The 17,634-nt window shown below is 42.2% G+C and overlaps 1 pseudogene; it reads left to right on the top strand.

Annotated features, from left to right (window-relative positions):
• Positions 1–13,867: 13,867 nt before the first annotated feature.
• LOC118675774 lies at positions 13,868–17,634 on the top strand (annotated as a pseudogene).

Here is a 17,634-nt window from a genome sequence, read left to right on the forward strand (position 1 = left end):
GTATCCAGGAAAAAGGCAGAAGGAATGGAACAGAACAGCTGGAAATGTTGCTCCTGGGGAGGTGAGAACTGAGAAGTGAATTTATGGGGTTTGATTGGTCTCTCCTGTCTGTGGACTGGAAGTTGAGAAACACCAGCTAAGAGCAGCCTTGAGTGCTGGGTGCTGTAGGAGCAGACCGCTTCCTTTGAGTACAGGAGGGGGTGGAATTTATGTGAGGTGCAGGAGTGTGGAGCATGGGAGGGGCTGCTGCAACCTTGCAAGAGGATCCCGCAAATGGAGATCGAGGGTGGGCTGTTACTCCTGGAGCCTGAGTCGTGGAAGACTTTATAGACTGACTACATCCAGAGTCCCATAGAGGTCAAAATGACAGCCAGGGCCCTGGCTCAGCCACTGGTGGAGGACACCCACCCTCATGTTAGGGGCCAGCAACGACTTAAAGAAGGGGACCACATCTGCCCTTGAAGGGAAGGCATTTTATTTTTCTAATTTTGCTCGGGCTGTGCTGATGTGCATGGCAGAAACATCTAGCATCTGAAGTAGGCTGTCTCTAGCAGTGGTTCTCAACCTTCCTAATGCTGCGACCCTTTCATACAGTTCCTCATGTTGTGGTGACACTCAACCATAAAATTATTTTCGTTGCTACTTCATAACTGTGATTTTGCTACTGTTATGAATCGTCATGTAAATATCTGATATGCAGGATGTATTTTCAGGGGTCGCGACCCACAGGTTGAGAACCGCTGCTCTAGGGTACCCACCTCCGGAATCTGCGGGGCCCCAGGGCTCGGCTACCAGGATAAGAAGGCTGGCTCTCCTTTCTCCTCACGGGGCCTGTGGTTAATGTGCTGCCAGGTCACTAGCAGTTTGTAACCATGTTTGTGTCCACTGTGGTGAGTTCCCCAGGGAGATTCGGGGGATTGGAAGACAGTGTTGCTGCCGGGCTGTGTGTGTCCAAAGGTCACCCCGCTGCTCTGCGTGGGGTCAGAGAAACAGGGAGAAGAGTCAGGAGGACAGGGGGTGCCGGCACAGGAGCCTTTGCCAAGATCAGAATGTTCCCCATCGCTGCGAGCAGATGAGATCTTGGAACCTGGAATCGCACAGTCCCAGCTCCAGCAGGGCCCCTGGCAGCAGCCCCAGTGTCTTCAGCTACAGACACCACCTCTGTGAGTGCCAAGAAAAGCAAACACAGGCCCCAGATCTCCTGTTGCACCAACTGGAAAGGAGCCCACGGCAGAGGAGCTGAGCTGTGAGGACAGTCTTCCCATAGCTCTTGGTTTTCTGCCATCCTCCCCGGCCCGGACTGAACAAACAAACAACCCACTTGTAATAAAATTTGCAGGTGTGGCTGGTTTATATTCTGGGATTCTCTTTTGATCAAATTCCCTATAGGATACTGGGATAAAACGGTGAATAAAGCTGGATAACGCAATTCAGACGTTTGAGGCTGAATAGGAGAGGGGGAATCCTGAAAAAGCAGGGATTCTATTCTGCCCCCCTGGGAGCTGGTTCTTTTTAGTGGCCTGGTATGGTGTCACTCAATACATTTCTCAGAATACGTTTCTTCAGCCAGCCCTTGAGAAACGTATTCTGAGGTTGTCTCCTTAGGGATAGGGAACAGCGGGAGGGGTTGCTCTGTAAAGCTTAAAGAGGGAAGCATTTGATCCAGTGATCCCACTTCTAGGAATATATCCTAAGAAACCAGAAACACCAATCAGAAAGAATATATGCACCGGAGATTGTTTAAAATGTATAGAAATGCTTAAAATAAAACAAACAAAACGTGAAACAAACACTCATGAAGCTACCCAGCTTAAGAAACAGAACACTGATCCTTTTTCAGAAAAACAAAGATGGAATTTGACTTGCAGTTTCTATCATGATGGTAAACTAGCGTGGATTCTTGGTCCCTCCCGCTAATGTTGACTTGGCAGGAACTATAGGAGTGAGGACCGCCCTGCTGCGGCCATCACCCCCAGAAACCCTGGACTCTCAATTATGCCACACCCACCCAGAATAATCAGATTGCCCTTGCCTCTGCATCATCCCCTCATGGGTCTGGGCCTCTGATTGGTCAAGCGTAAGTCACATGACTGTGCCCTGGCTGCTTAAGAGAGAGGCTAGGAAAGCTGCTCCCCTGCTGATTACTCTGAATGAAGGAGGGTGTCCTGCCTCCATTCACTTTATGTTGTCCCCATACAGGAAGGTGATTCAGATACTAAGCACAAAAATGACAAAAGTCTATGGTACCAAGTGTAGCTCCTCTTTAGGCCAGTCTTCTGAGCTCCAGCTGGTACATCAGCATCCTTCTTCCCTTTACTTGGCTATTTCTCAGGTGTGTCACACTGAGCATATTCAACTCTGAGTTTATTGTCTTTCCCCCAATCATCCTTCTCCTCTATTCCTTTATTTGGTGAATGGCACTGCCATCCCCAACTGCTCACATCAGAAACTTGGAGACCATCCTGGAATTCTTCAATATTTTCTATATTTAATTTTAACATCTTTTGAATGTATATCCAACCCATTTCCTTCGTCTCCTACTCTTTGTCCCCTGCTTGAATCAGCCCCAGAGTTAGCTGTGCCAGCCCTCCTCAGTCTCTGGTTGAGGGTGTGCCTGGAGCAAGCCTTCCATAGGTATCAAAGTGGGCTCCAGCAGCAAGAGAGAACTGTCAGGTGCTGAAATGCAGGTGCTGGCAGCCGGAGGACTGGTGGTGTGCAGCAAAGTCCTAAGGGAGAGGCACTGGCCTCCTATCTTCTTTGCATATATTGTACCCCTCTGCTAAACCAATTTTCTACTTTTTGGCCGAAGTAGTATTCTGAAATTGCAATTTGATCATCATGTCATGGCCCTGCTGATATTCCTTTTAAAGTTTTCCATAACTTTCTATGTGAGATCAAAATCATGTAGCCAGGTGTACAAGGTCTTCTTCTTTCCTCCATTATTTGTCTCTTTCTTGCTTCTTCAGCCTGATTTCTTTAAAAAAAAAAAAAAAATTTTATTGATTTTTTTACAGAGAGGAAGGGAGAGAGATAGAGAGTTAGAAACACCGATGAGAGAGAAACATCGATTCAGCGGCCTCCTGCACACGCTCCACTGGGGATGTGTCCGCAACCAAGGTACACGCCCTTGACCAGAATCGAACCTGGGACCTTTCAGTCCACAGGCCGACGCTCTATCCACTGAGCCAAACCGGCTAGGGCTCAGCCTGATTTCTTACCACCTCCTTTCTCTATCCCCTCACAAATACTATATTCCATTCTTGTCAAACCACTTGCAGTTCCCAGAATGTGCCCCATTTTTTCCTGCTTCTGTATCTCTGCTGACCCTGGCTCCCTCCTTGGAATGCTTCTCCAGGCTCCTCTACCCGATTCCTTCCAGACTGTGGAGTAGCCGAGCACGTGAGGCTCTGGGTAGACTACCAGAGTTTCAATCAGAGTGGAGAGAGAGAGGGGGAAGCAGAGGTATCTATATACCTACATATCTATGTGGGTGTTTCTTGTAAAACTTTATCCTGAAAATGTGTTCTGCTGCTAATAAAATATGCACAAAATACCACGTGCGGGCGTGCATGTACAGTGCGAAGTTGACTTAAAACTTTAAGTAAAGTTTATTAAGTTAATTTTAGGGAACATTGTGGAGTGAAAGAAGATGTAGTGTCAAGGATTGAGAAAGGTATGTTGAGATGGTTTGGACATATAGAGAGGATGAATGAAACGAGATAGACAAAACAAGTATACAAGACAAGTGTGGATGGGAGAGTTGGAAGGGGTCGACCTCAGTGAACGTACCTCAATCAGATTGAGGACATTTTTAGCACAGGCCAGCTTAGGAGTACTCTAATTAAGTTAATAACAATGTACTGAGGAAAACCAAGATGGCGGCATAGGTAAACACCAGAGATTGCTGCCTCGCACAACCACTTCAAAAATACAACTAAAAGACAGAACGGACATCACCCAGAACCACAGGAAGGCTGACTGAGGGGAAATTCTACAACTAGAAGGAAAAAGAAAAGCATACCGAGACTCAGAGGAGGCGTGGTGCTGAAGTAAAATACAAAGGTGCGGAGGTGCGTGTGGAGCGGGCTGGCGGCGGAAGGCGTGGTTGTCTGTTTCAATCGGGAGGGAGTCTCAGGCTCTGAGCTCCAGTTCTGGGCGAGTCTTTGGGGACCCAGACTCAAATGGGAGAAGCGGGACTGTCTGGCATCAGTTGGAACTCGAGGGCAGCTTTCTCTCCAAGGTACTTGCAACGGTTGCTGAGACACTGAGAGGCAGAGCCTCTGGGGACGGGACTGAGAGCAGCCATAACTGCTCACTCCACTCACCCTGTTGATCCCCTGGGACCTGCCCCGCCCAAGCCTTGCACGGGGGCATTTGCTGGATAGCCTCAGGCAGAGGCTAGATTAGCACCTCCCTAGAGATCAGGACAGAAGTTCTCCCACTGCAGACATAGCTGATTCTCACAGTCAATTGGCCTGGAGGTCAAATGCCTCCCAGTGTTACCTACAACAATCAAGGCTAAACTACAACAAGACTGCACACAAAGACCACAAGGGGGTGCACCAAGAGTGTCTACCTCAAGTAATTGGGACACTTAGCACAGAAAGCCACTCTATCAACACAGCAAAGCATAAAAAATGCCGAGACAAAGAAACAGGACACAAATGACAGAAATGGAGGAAAGCAGACTGCTGGATATAGAATTCAAAACCACACTTTTGAGGTCTTTCAAGAGTCTTTTAGAGACTGCTGATAAACTTAATGAGATGTACAAGAAATCTAATGAGACCCTCGATGTTGTGATAAAGGACCAACTAGAAATTAAGCATACACTGACTGAAATGAAGAATATTATACAGACTCCCAACAGCAGACCAGAGGATCGCAAGATTCAAGTCAAAGATTTGAAATACGAAGAAGCAAAAAACACCCAACCGGAAAAGCAAAATGAAAAAAGAATCCAAAAATATGAAGATAGTGTAAGGAGCCTCTGGGACAGCTTCAAGCATACCAACATCCGAATTATAAGGGTGCCAGAAGAAGAGTGCTGGGGTCCAACCCCAGCGGGTCCAGGGGTCCCCAAAGGTGTGGATGGAGTCGGCGAAGAAGAGATGACATGGAGACAGCGTTCAGTTGATCAGCAGCCTAGCCAGGATCTCTAGCCAGGATTACCAGCCAAGTTCTGGTCTCGATCTCCAGAGAGGTTCTGCTTCAGATCTCCAGCCAGGTTCTGTGTCCATGTTCTCTTGCTAGGTTCTCCAGCCAGGTTCTGTCCAGGTTCTCCAGCCAGGTTCAGTCACCAAGTTCTAGTCAGGTTCTCTTGCCATGTTCTATAGTCAGGTTCAGTCCAGGATCTTTTGCCATGTTCTCTCCAGCGAAGTTCTTCTGTCTCTAGTTCTGTGTAGGGTCGGTCTTCTTAGTTCTGTGTTCTAAGCTCTGTATTCTAAGTTCTCTGGTCTTGCTGTCTTGTTGCATCTGTATTTATACCAGTTGATTCAATCCTATCAATCTCTATTACAAAGGTTAGGGCGTTTCTTATCTTCATTCCAGGGAGTAAAGATTATGTAGCTTAAGCACGATTGTTCGTAGTTAAAGTGATTAATTACCCGCCTGGCACTTAGTTAAGAGGTTTTATTCCCTCCCTAACTTCAGGGGAAAATCCCTAACTGGGGAAACAACCTTTCTCAGAGAGGAGACCTTGGTTAAAACACATAGTGCCAAGAAGGTGAGCAAACATATTAAGAACAATATGCCATATATGCCAGGTCCCTTGAAACAGCAAGGATGGACCGGCTCCCGGCAGAAGAGAGAGAGCAAGATATTGAAAACCTATTTGAAGAAATAATGACAGAAAACTTCCCCCACCTGGTGAAAGAAATAGACTTACAAGTCCAGGAAGCGCAGAGAACCCCAAACAAAAGGAACCCAAAGAGGACCACACCAAGACACATCATAATTAAAATGCCAAGAGCAAAAGACAAAGAGAGAATCTTAAAAGCAGCAAGAGAAAGAAACTCAGTTACCTACAAGGGAGTACTCATACGACTGTCAGCTGATTTCTCAACAGAAACTTTGCAGGCCAGAAGGGAGTGGCAAGAAATATTCAAAGTGATGAATACCAAGAACCTACAACCAAGATTACTTTATCCAGCAAAGCTATCATTCAGAATTGAAGGTCAGATAAAGAGCTTCACATATAAGGAAAAGCTAAAGGAGTTCATCACCACTAAACCAGCATTATATGAAATGCTGAAAGGTATCCTTTAAGAAGAGGAAGAAGAAGAAAAAGATAAAGATACAAATTATGAACAACAAATACGCATCTATCAACAAGTGAATCTAAGAATCAAGTGAATAAATAATCTGATGAACAGAATGAACTGGTGATTATAATAGAATCAGGGGCATAGAAAGGGAATGGACTGACTATTCTTGGGGGGGAAAGGGCTGTGGAGGATGGGGGAAGAGACTGGACAAAAATCGTGCACCTATGGATGAGGACAGTGGGTGGGGAGTGAGGGCAGAGGGTGGGGTGGGAACTGGGAGGAGGGGTGTTATGGGGGGGAAAAAGAGGAACAAATGTAATAATCTGAACAATAAAGATTTAATTAAAAAAAACACACAAAACAATGTACCTACCTAGATTGCTTAAGTTTAAAAAAATTTGGCTCTCAAAAGAAATTTCAAAAAAAAAAAAAGAAATTTCAGTCGTTGTACTGTTGATATTTGGCTCTGTTGACTAATGAGTTTGCCGACCACTGTTGTAGGGGAAGATTAACCTTCTATGATTAAATGGTTCCATAGGGATGTTAAACTAATAAATATCAAAACTGAGGAACACTTTTAATTCCCCAAAAGAAAATTAGTTGAATAATTTTTTCAGATAGTAATATGTCATTTAGTCCCTCATTTTGTGTAAGTTGGAGAATGTCTAAGTAAAATGTTATCCATAAACAGTTTAATTTTAGTTCCCAGTTATGTTATTAGTTCTAAATATATGCTCTGAGAAGTTTTGTGCTCTTAAACATATTAATACTCATTAAACTCAATTTAGGAGGCAATTCTAGACAGATCATAACTTCTGGCCAAAGAGAATCCAGGTTTTGCTAAACGTAAACTATACATACACCATTCCTGGTTAAGCTGGCAAATGATGCCCATCTCATGTCATTATGAGAACAATAACGTAAAAATGAAGTAAACAGACATTACAGGTCTAGCGTGCACTTGTTCTAGCTAGATCTACCAGAAAAAGTCTAGGGTAGAGTCTGCAGGGGAGAAGGTGCTGAGACAAGAAATGGGGTAAAGTGAGAGAAGTTGAGGGATATGAAAGGGGTTAAACTGAGCCGGCATGTGTGAAATCTTAGGGGTACCAAGGATTTGTTTTGCAATAGACTTTGGTCAAAGTCAGTGAAGATAATCAACCATACAGTGCCACGTCCACCTGGTCATCATGATTTACATTGCTGCTAGGGACGAACCGTGGGCTCCAGTGGTGGCTGTCCTGGTGATTTGTGTAAGTTGGCTGGAGATTGTGGCATTTGTGGCAGCTACTGCTTAGATGGCAATCTGTGCTAACTGGAGGATCAGGCCCATCAAGAGGTAGGAGAAGTAGAGCAGGGAGTCAACAGTATGTTTTACTAGAAATAATTTAGCCACTCTCCTATTCAGGGACATTTACATGAACAACCCCTAGACATTACTATATCTCTCTGCATGGGACATGAGTATATCTGCAGAATGTAAATTCCTAGAAATAAAATATATTTTGTTCTTTTTTTATCATGTCACTTTTTGCTATTATTTTTCTTAACCTCTCACTATTATAATAGTTTAAAAAAACAATGAAATTGTGTATCAGGATCCTTTGGCCACAAGTTACAAAAAATCCACCTCACAACTGTTAAAAGAAAAAAAAAGGAAACGTTATGCCCGGCAGGCATGGCTCAGTGGTTGAGCATCAACTTATGAACCAGGAAGTCACAGTTAGATTCTTGATCAGGGCACATGTCTGGGTTGTGGGCTGGGAGGCAGCCAATCAATGATTCTCATCATTGATGTTTCTATCTCTCTCTCCCTCTCCCTTCCTCCTTGAAATCAATAAAAAATATTTTTTAAAAAAAGGAATATTATTTTACATAAAAGTCTCCCACTCTAATGACTTCAGGACTCATTTATTCAGTGGCTCAACATCAACCAGGACTGAGGTTCTCTCCATCTTTCCACTGTGCCCTTCTCAGTTTGTGGGCTGTCTTCAGGCTAGCTCACCTCTAGGAGGCAAGGTGGTTATGGCAGATAAGAATTGGTGTCTCCCTTGTGGCTCTTTTTAAGAGTAAAGAAATTAATTCCAGTTGCTTCCCAGCAAACTTGCCCTAAAAATCACACAAACAAATGTCTGGATCAATAATTGTGAGGGGAATGGGGTGGTCTTAGACCAATTGGGATTTCCCTCTGAGATGGGAGCAGGGCCAACCTCCTCTGATGCAAAGGCCTGGGAGGGAACGCACACATCTATAAGCAACCAAGGTTCTATAAGAAAAGAGAAGAGGGAGGAAAATGGTTGTTGGCTAGACATCTAACAATGTCTATTACAGGGCATGTATGTTCTGTCTTCTTCCAGAATAATCTGTTATTAACATGCAGTAAATTGAATTTATCTATTTTTAGAAATATTTTTATCAATATGTACTAGTAACAGTGGTAGTATTGAGTTGCTGACAACCATGTACACCCTCAGAGATGTATTCAAAATAAAGTTATTTCCAGTTTAAGGGATTAATACACCTAATGTAGATTTAAGAGGTATTTTATAAAATTGTTCTTGTTCTTTTGAAACCAGGCGACTAAATCTCTGTTATAGTGATCACAGCTAAAAGAAAGACCAAATTTATGTACGAGAAATCTTGTTTAAAGTTTGTAAATCTTTAACTATGTTGTTTCAAAATAGAAATAGCATTTTAATCTGCTTGTACGCTAACTCATATTGCATTGGCCAACTCGTATTTTAAAATACTAATTTGGCTTTGAAGATTTATTCATACACTTTTGGAGTAGACAAATGTGGCACTTTAATTAAACCTGACTTAGGGACAATGTATTGGCTTCATGTGGGTTCAAAAATTTAGATGCTATTTTTCATTATGGCTGCAGGTTCCAGTCACTATTCATCTTAAACTATTGCAATTTAATCCCTTGTTTTGGTGTTTTAAAGATATTGATTATCTAAGAGAAAGAGGAAAGAAGACATTGGAGAATTGAAAGTATAATCAAGATAACTGAGGCAGGATGTGTTTAGAAAAATTTCAAAATCATAGTGCTTTGCCTATTAAAATAAATACTTCTTTAAGTGCCTATATAAACAAAGGTAGAACTAAAGAATTTTTAAAAATCAGTATCTCCAGTCCAGTGGTCTGTTCTAAATGTTAGAACTATATTTTCTGTTACTTGCTGCTGTTCCTTTTCTCTTGGCTTGGCAGGGAGTGTAGTTGTATTGTATTATTATTATTATTACTAGAGGCCCGGTGCACAAAATTAGTGCACGGCAGGCGGGGGGTGGGGGGGGGTGGGGGGGGTGGCATGTCCCTCAGCCTGGCCTGCACCCTCTTGCAATCTGGAACTGCTGGATCCTAACTGCTTACCTGCCTGCCTGCCTGATCCTCCCTAACTGTCTCTGCCTGTCTGCCTGATATCCCCTAACCACCTCTGCCTGCTGGCCTGATTGCCCCTAACTGCTCCCCTGTTGGCCTGGTCACTCCTAACCACCTCTGCCTTGGCCCCCGCCACCATGGCTTTGTGCACAAGGATGTCCGGATGGATGTCGGGAAGACATCTGGTCTAATTAGCATATTACCCTTTTATTAGTATAAATTATTATTATTATCTCTAACCTCCTCAGTCCCCCTCTCATTCCCTACTTGGTTCTCCATGTACACAGTCAACAGCTTGGTTATTGTCAGCATCATACCCAGATACTCAAGCCTGAATTCCAGTGTTATGCCAGAGTCTTTCCTGCCCCTCCCCCAAATTAGCCAATTGTTCCCCTATGTCTCATGCATTACACCTAAATATCACTAAAATAATTTTATTCTCATGTGCTACTTTGGTCTGCTTTATTTACTCATAGTTTTCCTTTGGAGACGCTTCTTTCTTAATCTTAGTTCAAGTGGTCTGGTGAAGGCTGCAGAGGTGGACATAGAATTCAGCCCTGCACAATCAGCATATCCCATTCCTGTACACCAGTGGTTCTCAACCTTCCTAATGCCGCGACCCTTTAATACAGTTCCTCATGTTGTGGTGACCCCCAACCATAAAATTATTTTCGTTGTTATTTCATAACTATAATTTTGCTACTGTTATGAATCGTAATGTAAATATCTGATATGCAGGATGTATTTTCATTGTTACAAATTGAACATAATTAAAGCATAGTGACTAATCACAAAAACAATATGTAATTATATATGTGTTTTCCGATGGTCTTAGGCGACCCCTGTGAAAGGGTTGTTCGACTCCCAAAGGGGTCGCGACCCACAGGTTGAGAACCGCTGCTGTACACAGTGATGGGGGAGAATGATGGACACATGTCCCAAGTTCTTCCAATGAGATGCATGGTCAGATTTTTTTAAAAAATATTTTTTAAATTAAATCATTGGTCAGTTGCCTTCTGCATGTCCCACAATGGGGATCGAGTCCGCAACCCAGGCATGTGCCCTCACTAGGGATGGACCTGTGACCTCCTGATTTATAGGTGGATGCTCAACCTCTGAGCCACGCTGGCTGGGCCATACTCAGAACTTCACTGGGACGTCTGAAGCTGCTGATAGGATGTGATATAGCCTGGAGCTGCTTACAGGCTGCTGCAGAATCAAAGAGAAGAAAGAGAGAGATATCAGGATGCCGCCCTAACCAACTGAGCTACCTGAACAGGACCAGGATTGTTTTATTTGAGTTGCATCTTAACTGATAGTCCTGTTCAAGACTATTCTATCTTTAAAGATAAAGCCTAAGCCCTTACTTCTGAACCCCGAATAGAACTAATGCTTGATACATAGTAAAGGTTCACCTTAATGTTAAAAATGGGATTCAAGCCTCAGATCCATTTCAATCCTGGGATTTTATGGTTTTATTCTGTAAACCACATATGATGCCTGATCTCATTCTGGCATCTACCCCCCACCGCCAGCCATTCTCTTGCATGTTATTTTAAAGGGAACCCCCAAACCAGGAAGCAGAGGTTGGTCTCCATTTCTCTGTAATATATATTGCTGCTGATATTACCTTCCTTGCTTAATAAATTTCTAATCATTTATCCACATTTGTTCTGTTTCCATTTCATACATAGGACTTGTAAAGATTTTTCAACATGAGAATGAAATTTCAGATTCCTTCGAATATGGTTTCACTCAGAAAACACTTAAAACAATAATTCTGACCTCGGAATTCAATATATTCATTGCTGCCAGTGGCAGTCATCAAATTTGGCTCCTTGAGAGGCTGCTCTGGATCTCAGGTAAAATTTTTCATCAGCTTAGATAAAAATGCATTACTTTAGGTCCTGACTTACGCCCCACGGGACTGATCAGGCTGATGGTGATGATTATTACAATTACCGTTGGCTGAACACTGATTCCAGATTTTGTGAATTAACCCCTCCTTCAACCCCTTTATTATTACAGTAGGGATGAGAACTTTATTTTATAATACATGTGCTGTTTGATACCCATTGGCAGTAAAGGAAAATTATCCATGTATATTTCTCATTTGTCAGTGGTATCAACGAATTCAAAATGGGTATCTCCCAATTAGCTCCTCAAAGTGGCTTGTGGTGTTATCACTTGGAAGGAGGCAAAATTAGTTATGTCCTTTATCGAAAGGAAGTTTAGTGAAAAAATAATTACTTCTTAAACTAACCATGGAAGGGCTTTTACTCTATGAGAAGTAAAGACCAGAGTCCTTAGACCATCACTAAACTTGTTCCAAGCCAGATACTGATCGTTTAAACATTGGCAAGAAAGGTGAAAGAAGTCCCCTGAGTTGGTGGCCTCTTGCTGAGAGAGAGGAACATAAAACATATGATCCAAAATTCTTCTGGGCATGCACCTTAGTCAAAGAATCTGGATGTTAGAGCTAGAGCTGAAATACTGATTATACCCACCAAAATTCAAACCTTTCCGAAGGACATTCAAGAAAGTTAATAATACTCACCTGTGCAATCCAGGCACTGCCCTTAATGATGAGGTATTGTTTTTAGACTTCCTCAGGGTTTATCTCACCCAAAGGCTTTTCCTTATTAAACAAATCCCTGGAGAATATTTTTAAAACCAGCTTTATCTGCTCTTGAGGTGTCAACTAAAATAACTTCATTTGTTGAACAAGTGCCATGAAAAAAAAAAAGTAACATAATAAAAAAGTGATGGGATATAAAAATAAAAAGTAACATAATAAAAAGTGGTGACTGCTCTAGAATGAATGGTCAGGGAGAGAAATTGACTGTTGAGCTAGAACAGGAGCTGAACAATAGAAGGTCTGGAAAGCAAGCATTTTGTTTTATTATTATTTTTAAAAATCTTAATGCTTTTCAATGCTAGAATCTTTTTTAAAAAAAATATGTTTTTATTGATTTCAGAGAGAGGAGGGGAGAGAAAGAGAGAGATAGAAGCATCAATGATGAGAGAGAATCATTGATCGACCAAGGGAGGCGAGCCTTTTAGGAGACTCAGCAGGAATGAAGGTGTTGGGATTTTCTGGAGTAACTGAGAAACATACATGTTGGAGAAAAGGTGGGAGTAGGTATCTAAGATGAGGTTTGATGAGAAGGCAATACCCAGGTCCATCAGACCTTAAGAATGTTTGGATTTATTCTAAGTGTAATGGCAAGCTGTTGGACATGATCTCTTCTGTGTTTTTAAAGCACACACATGTTGCTGTGTAGAAAATGAACATTATGAGGTAAGAGTGGAGATAAGAGACTGTCAGGAGGCTGTTGGGTAAGTCCAAATGAAGCATAATGGTGATTGATTGGAGTGATAGGAAATGGAGAAAAGTGAATGGATTCAGGACATATTCTGGAAGAACAGCCAATAAAACATTTTGATGAATTGCATATGGGGTGTGAGAAAAAGAGATGGATCAAGGCTTGAACTAATTGCATGAGGTGCGATTGAGTTAAATGGGAAAACTGGCGAAGGACCAGGTTATTTTTTGGAGTTAAAAAAAAAGAAATTGTTTGTGGACATAATAAGTTTAGGTTCCTTTTAGATATCCAAGAAAAGTTGTTTGGAAGACAATCTTGATAATATTGTTTTCACTGGAGTATTGAGGAAGTGGGGAGTGACACTCAAAACAACTCTTTAAAGAAGTTGTAAAGGGAAGAGAAGCAGTGATATGGTGTGACAGCCAAGGTGGATGTAGAGTTAAGGAACATGTGCTTTGTTTTAAGATGGAAGATACTGAAGCATATTTGTAAAAATGGAAGAAATTGACAGTGCATTGTTATGAAGGGAAGGATGAATTCCCTCAAAAGACAGGAGAAGAGGTCAAGAGCAGAAATGGAAGGTTGGTCTCTGATAGAAATAGGGAGATTTTATCCATAGCCAGTAGGGGGAGGGCAGAGAGTGTGGATAGAGATGTTTTGTGGAGTTGGAGGCAGGAAGATGAGGAATTCCGTCTGATATCTGTATTTTTCCCAGTGAATTATGAGGGACCTGCCAAGATTGGTGGGGAGAAAAAGGGAATATAGGAGATTTGGAGAAGAAAATAGAAGACGTAGTATGAACTGACTGAACATCTGAAAGCATTAATAGGGGTTTTGAACTGTGCTGTGTGCCCAACTGAGATTTGTGTTGGTGTTAAAGTTAAAACAGCCAACATGGTTGGTTATATGTTTTTCCATAAACATGTGAAATCTTTGGGAGATCTGGTCCAGGCCTGGAGTAGTTCTAACAGTGAGTTTAATGGTGTTAGGGGAGTTTACTAGGGGAATATTACAGTGGGGAGAGACTTAATGCTTGCCCATGATTATAATTAGGGACTATGGGTATCTGTATATCATAACACAAGAAAGTGATGAATGATGAAAAAGGCAATTGGGCCAATGGATCAAAGATCTCTATGAAATCAAAGACATTGCAGGGAGAGTACTTAAGTGGAAATCTTCAGGGGAGCCATTAACACATAGTGTTGTTCATGCCCCGCCTCCAAAAGTGCTGATTTAGTTGGTTTGGCATGGAACCTCAGCGTCGGTGTTTTAATAAAGCTTTGTAGGTGATTATAGATTCAACTCACTATAAAAACCACTATGTAACAGCAGATGGACAATCAATTCACACTTGAGGACCAGTGATTCTCTAGGAGCGGGGCCACGGAAAAACTGATGTTTGTATGGTGGCCTGGGGGCAACCTGGGAATGAGCAAGGGTTTCTTCCTCCCCTGATCAAACAGTGTCCACAAAGGTAAATTGAAATGTAACTACAGTAAATATTAACTGGGACCATAATTCCAACTATTAACAGAAGGACGTTTCCACTGTTATGAACATCGCTGTGGTGTGGCAGCCTGGGAAAGGGAAGGACAAGCTCAGAGGGCCCCTGTGAGGGCCCTCTCGAAGCTCACGAGTCCTGGGTGTTCTGAAGTCGTTCGTGGGGCCTCTCTCCTCTCAGTGTGGAGGAATATACATCACCCTTGTATGTATATGATCAAAAGTAATCAAAGGAAACCACAGCAAAGCAACCCAAAGTGCAACTTCCCTATCACCCTCCTCCATTTATTCTACAGGTTAAAAACATGACCAAGTGTCACATACTGGCTTAATGAGATAAAATGCATTTTCTGTATATTAATCAACAAAAAATATTATTACAGAGCAATTTCAGAAGAAGTCCTTTAAATAACAAAGTATGCTTGTGATACACAACACTCATTCCTAGTCTTGCTGAATCCTGCACTCAGAACAGCCCGAGTCACCCCAGGAGCCAGCAGAAGGTTAGCTTCATGTGAAGTCATATCTGGATGGGCCTTTCTGTACTGGCTTCCTCTAGGCGCAGGGAACAGGTAATCTCCCAGGCTATAAAGTCAACTTTGGGCCTCTTACCTGCCTGGCCACAAAGTAACCAAGTGGCAGAAAACAGATGCAAAATCAAAGAGAAATCAGGAAAAAGCCATGTAGTGTTCAGCCATGGCTGGGTCCGAGCATTATGAGCTCCATGTAAAGTAAAATGTGGCTGAAAAACTTACAGAACTTTCTCAAGCAGGGCTTCTGTTGCTTACTCCCTCCACTGCACAGGCAGCAGGGGAACCAGCAGTAAAAAAAAAAAAAAAAAAGCATAAAAATGTTAAAAGAAAATAAAATTCAAGGCTTTTAAAATGTCAAAGGATGCTTTCTGCTGGTTTGAATCTAAAATGGAATTTATCAATAAGAGATGAAAATAATCAAACAGTGTCCAAAAGGGTAAATTTGAATGTAACTACAGTAAATATTCACTGGGACGATAATCCTAACTGTTAACATGACTACATTTCCATTGTTACAAACATTTGGTTTAACTTAATCCCCAGCATATATTACTGCCAAAAGGAATCTCATTGACAAGAGCTAATGCACTGGTTACTCTTAAAACTATCCCCTTTTAACTGTTGACTTACTGGTAGTGTTGGTCATGGAAACGACTATTTTTATTACCATTGTCATCAATCTCAGTGAAGTTCAGCGATATTTGCTTGTAGTCACTATAGTTTATTCCTTTGCTGGTTGGAAGCCACATGTGTGAACAAGAGCCCAGAGGTTCGGGTGATGCTACATTTCTATCGGATGACAGCGTGACTGCGATTGGATCCGTTGAAAATGTTTGGCTGAGCTTCCAATTCAGATTCTTTTGACTAAAGCCAACAGGCAAGAAGAAGCAGAAACAAAATACATAGTGAACTCATTAAAATTTTTTTTTATATGATCAACCTTGCTTGGAAATTCTGAGGGTTGGGCAGTGGATAGGGGCTCTCCAATACTTCCCTCCAGCTTCTCAGACACTCCCCAGACGCAGACTGGCAAACACCTCTCAACATCTCAGAACACAAAGGAAAAGAGCATCACCAGACTAGCATTTCAATGAAATAATGTAATATCGTGGAAAGAACTCTGGCCAAAAAGTGACTCAGGAAATGTAGGTTGAGCCCCAGTTCAGTCATCAAATAGAAAAGTCATCTTGGCCAAGTCATTTACTTTTGGGGCCTCAGTTTCCTAATCTGCAAAGTGAGAGTGGTCTAGAATATCAGTGGTTTGCAAATAGCACTGCTCTGGACCCTTCAGGAAAATAGCAGAGGAAGGACCCTACCAAATATATTGTTTGTTTTAGGTATTGGGGCTTTCTTTGAAGAAAGATTTCTACCATCAAAATTTTTTTACAAACTACTAGATTAGATATTCTTTAAGGTCTCTTTAAGAATGAATACTTTGAATTTACAGCAGTGGTTTCCAAATTTTTTTGGTCATGCATACTATTGAGTATTTTTTTCATGTATTTCCAAAATGCTCATTAATTACATATGTGTATTATTGTGAACTCTTATAAACCTTCCCCCAAAATAGAAATGCCAAAAGGGAGTGAACCATAAATTTGTTTATTAACAGTTAAGGCCTTTTATTATCAATACTACATTTATTATCTCTGGTCATTGTTTTTAACATTACTGAATGGTACTTGTTAATTTTCTACTAGTACAGTAGAGCTCATGATAATCTTCAGTATTAATAGTACTATCTGTCAGGATCTACGAACAAAAATTAAATAAATGGTCTATGGCTGTAGGATTTTCTGAATGATTCAAAGATCACAACACGTTGGAAGATGGTAAATTCAGTGCTCTTAATTCCAGATAAAATAATCCACTCTGGCTAGTTTAAGCAGAAAAGTATTATTAAAAGACAGTAGGCCAGATCACTTCCTTTTCTAGTCCTCGAGGACCCTGCACCTGCCGGTACTTTGGCTCCATCCCTCGAGTGGAAAGCAACAGCAGTCACAGCAGAGTTTGAGCAGACGAGAGCGAACGTGGACAAGTTGCTCAAGGACACAGTTCTGAGAATCTGGCCTCCCTGGAGCACTATGTGGAGACACAGGTCAAGGAGAATGCCTATGATCTGGAAGCCAGCCTGGCTGTCCTGAAGTGGTAGCAGTTCTATCCAGCCTTCTTTCAGGCCATGATCACCACCCAGATCCTGCTAAAGACTTTCACCACGATGCCTGCCCACAGTAACTTCACGATTAACCAGGCCCATCAAGAAGAACAGCCCATCCGACAGATTTTGTACCTCTGAGACCTGCTGGAGACCTGGCACTTCCAGGCCTTCCGGCAAGCCCTGGATGAAAACATGTGTCTTTTGGAAGATAGAACTGGTTTTGAAGATTCTGCCTGGAAATTTATCTAATTTATCTGCCATGTTGTGGGTGTCACTTACCAGCACATCATCGTTGGCTGCTGGTGGAGATGCTCGGAGACCTGACCCCAACAGTCAACTGAAATAGAGGTGTGGTGAGCAAGTAGGCTGGAGCGCTGACGAATGGGGCCGATCTTCATGTGTAGCCCAAGAACATCATGGTGAAGATGGGCTTTGCCAGTATGTCCAGCATCATGTCCTCCTCCTAG

Source organism: Myotis myotis, unplaced genomic scaffold, assembly GCF_014108235.1.
Source record: "Myotis myotis isolate mMyoMyo1 unplaced genomic scaffold, mMyoMyo1.p scaffold_m19_p_2, whole genome shotgun sequence".
NCBI classification, from domain to species: domain Eukaryota; kingdom Metazoa; phylum Chordata; class Mammalia; order Chiroptera; family Vespertilionidae; genus Myotis; species Myotis myotis.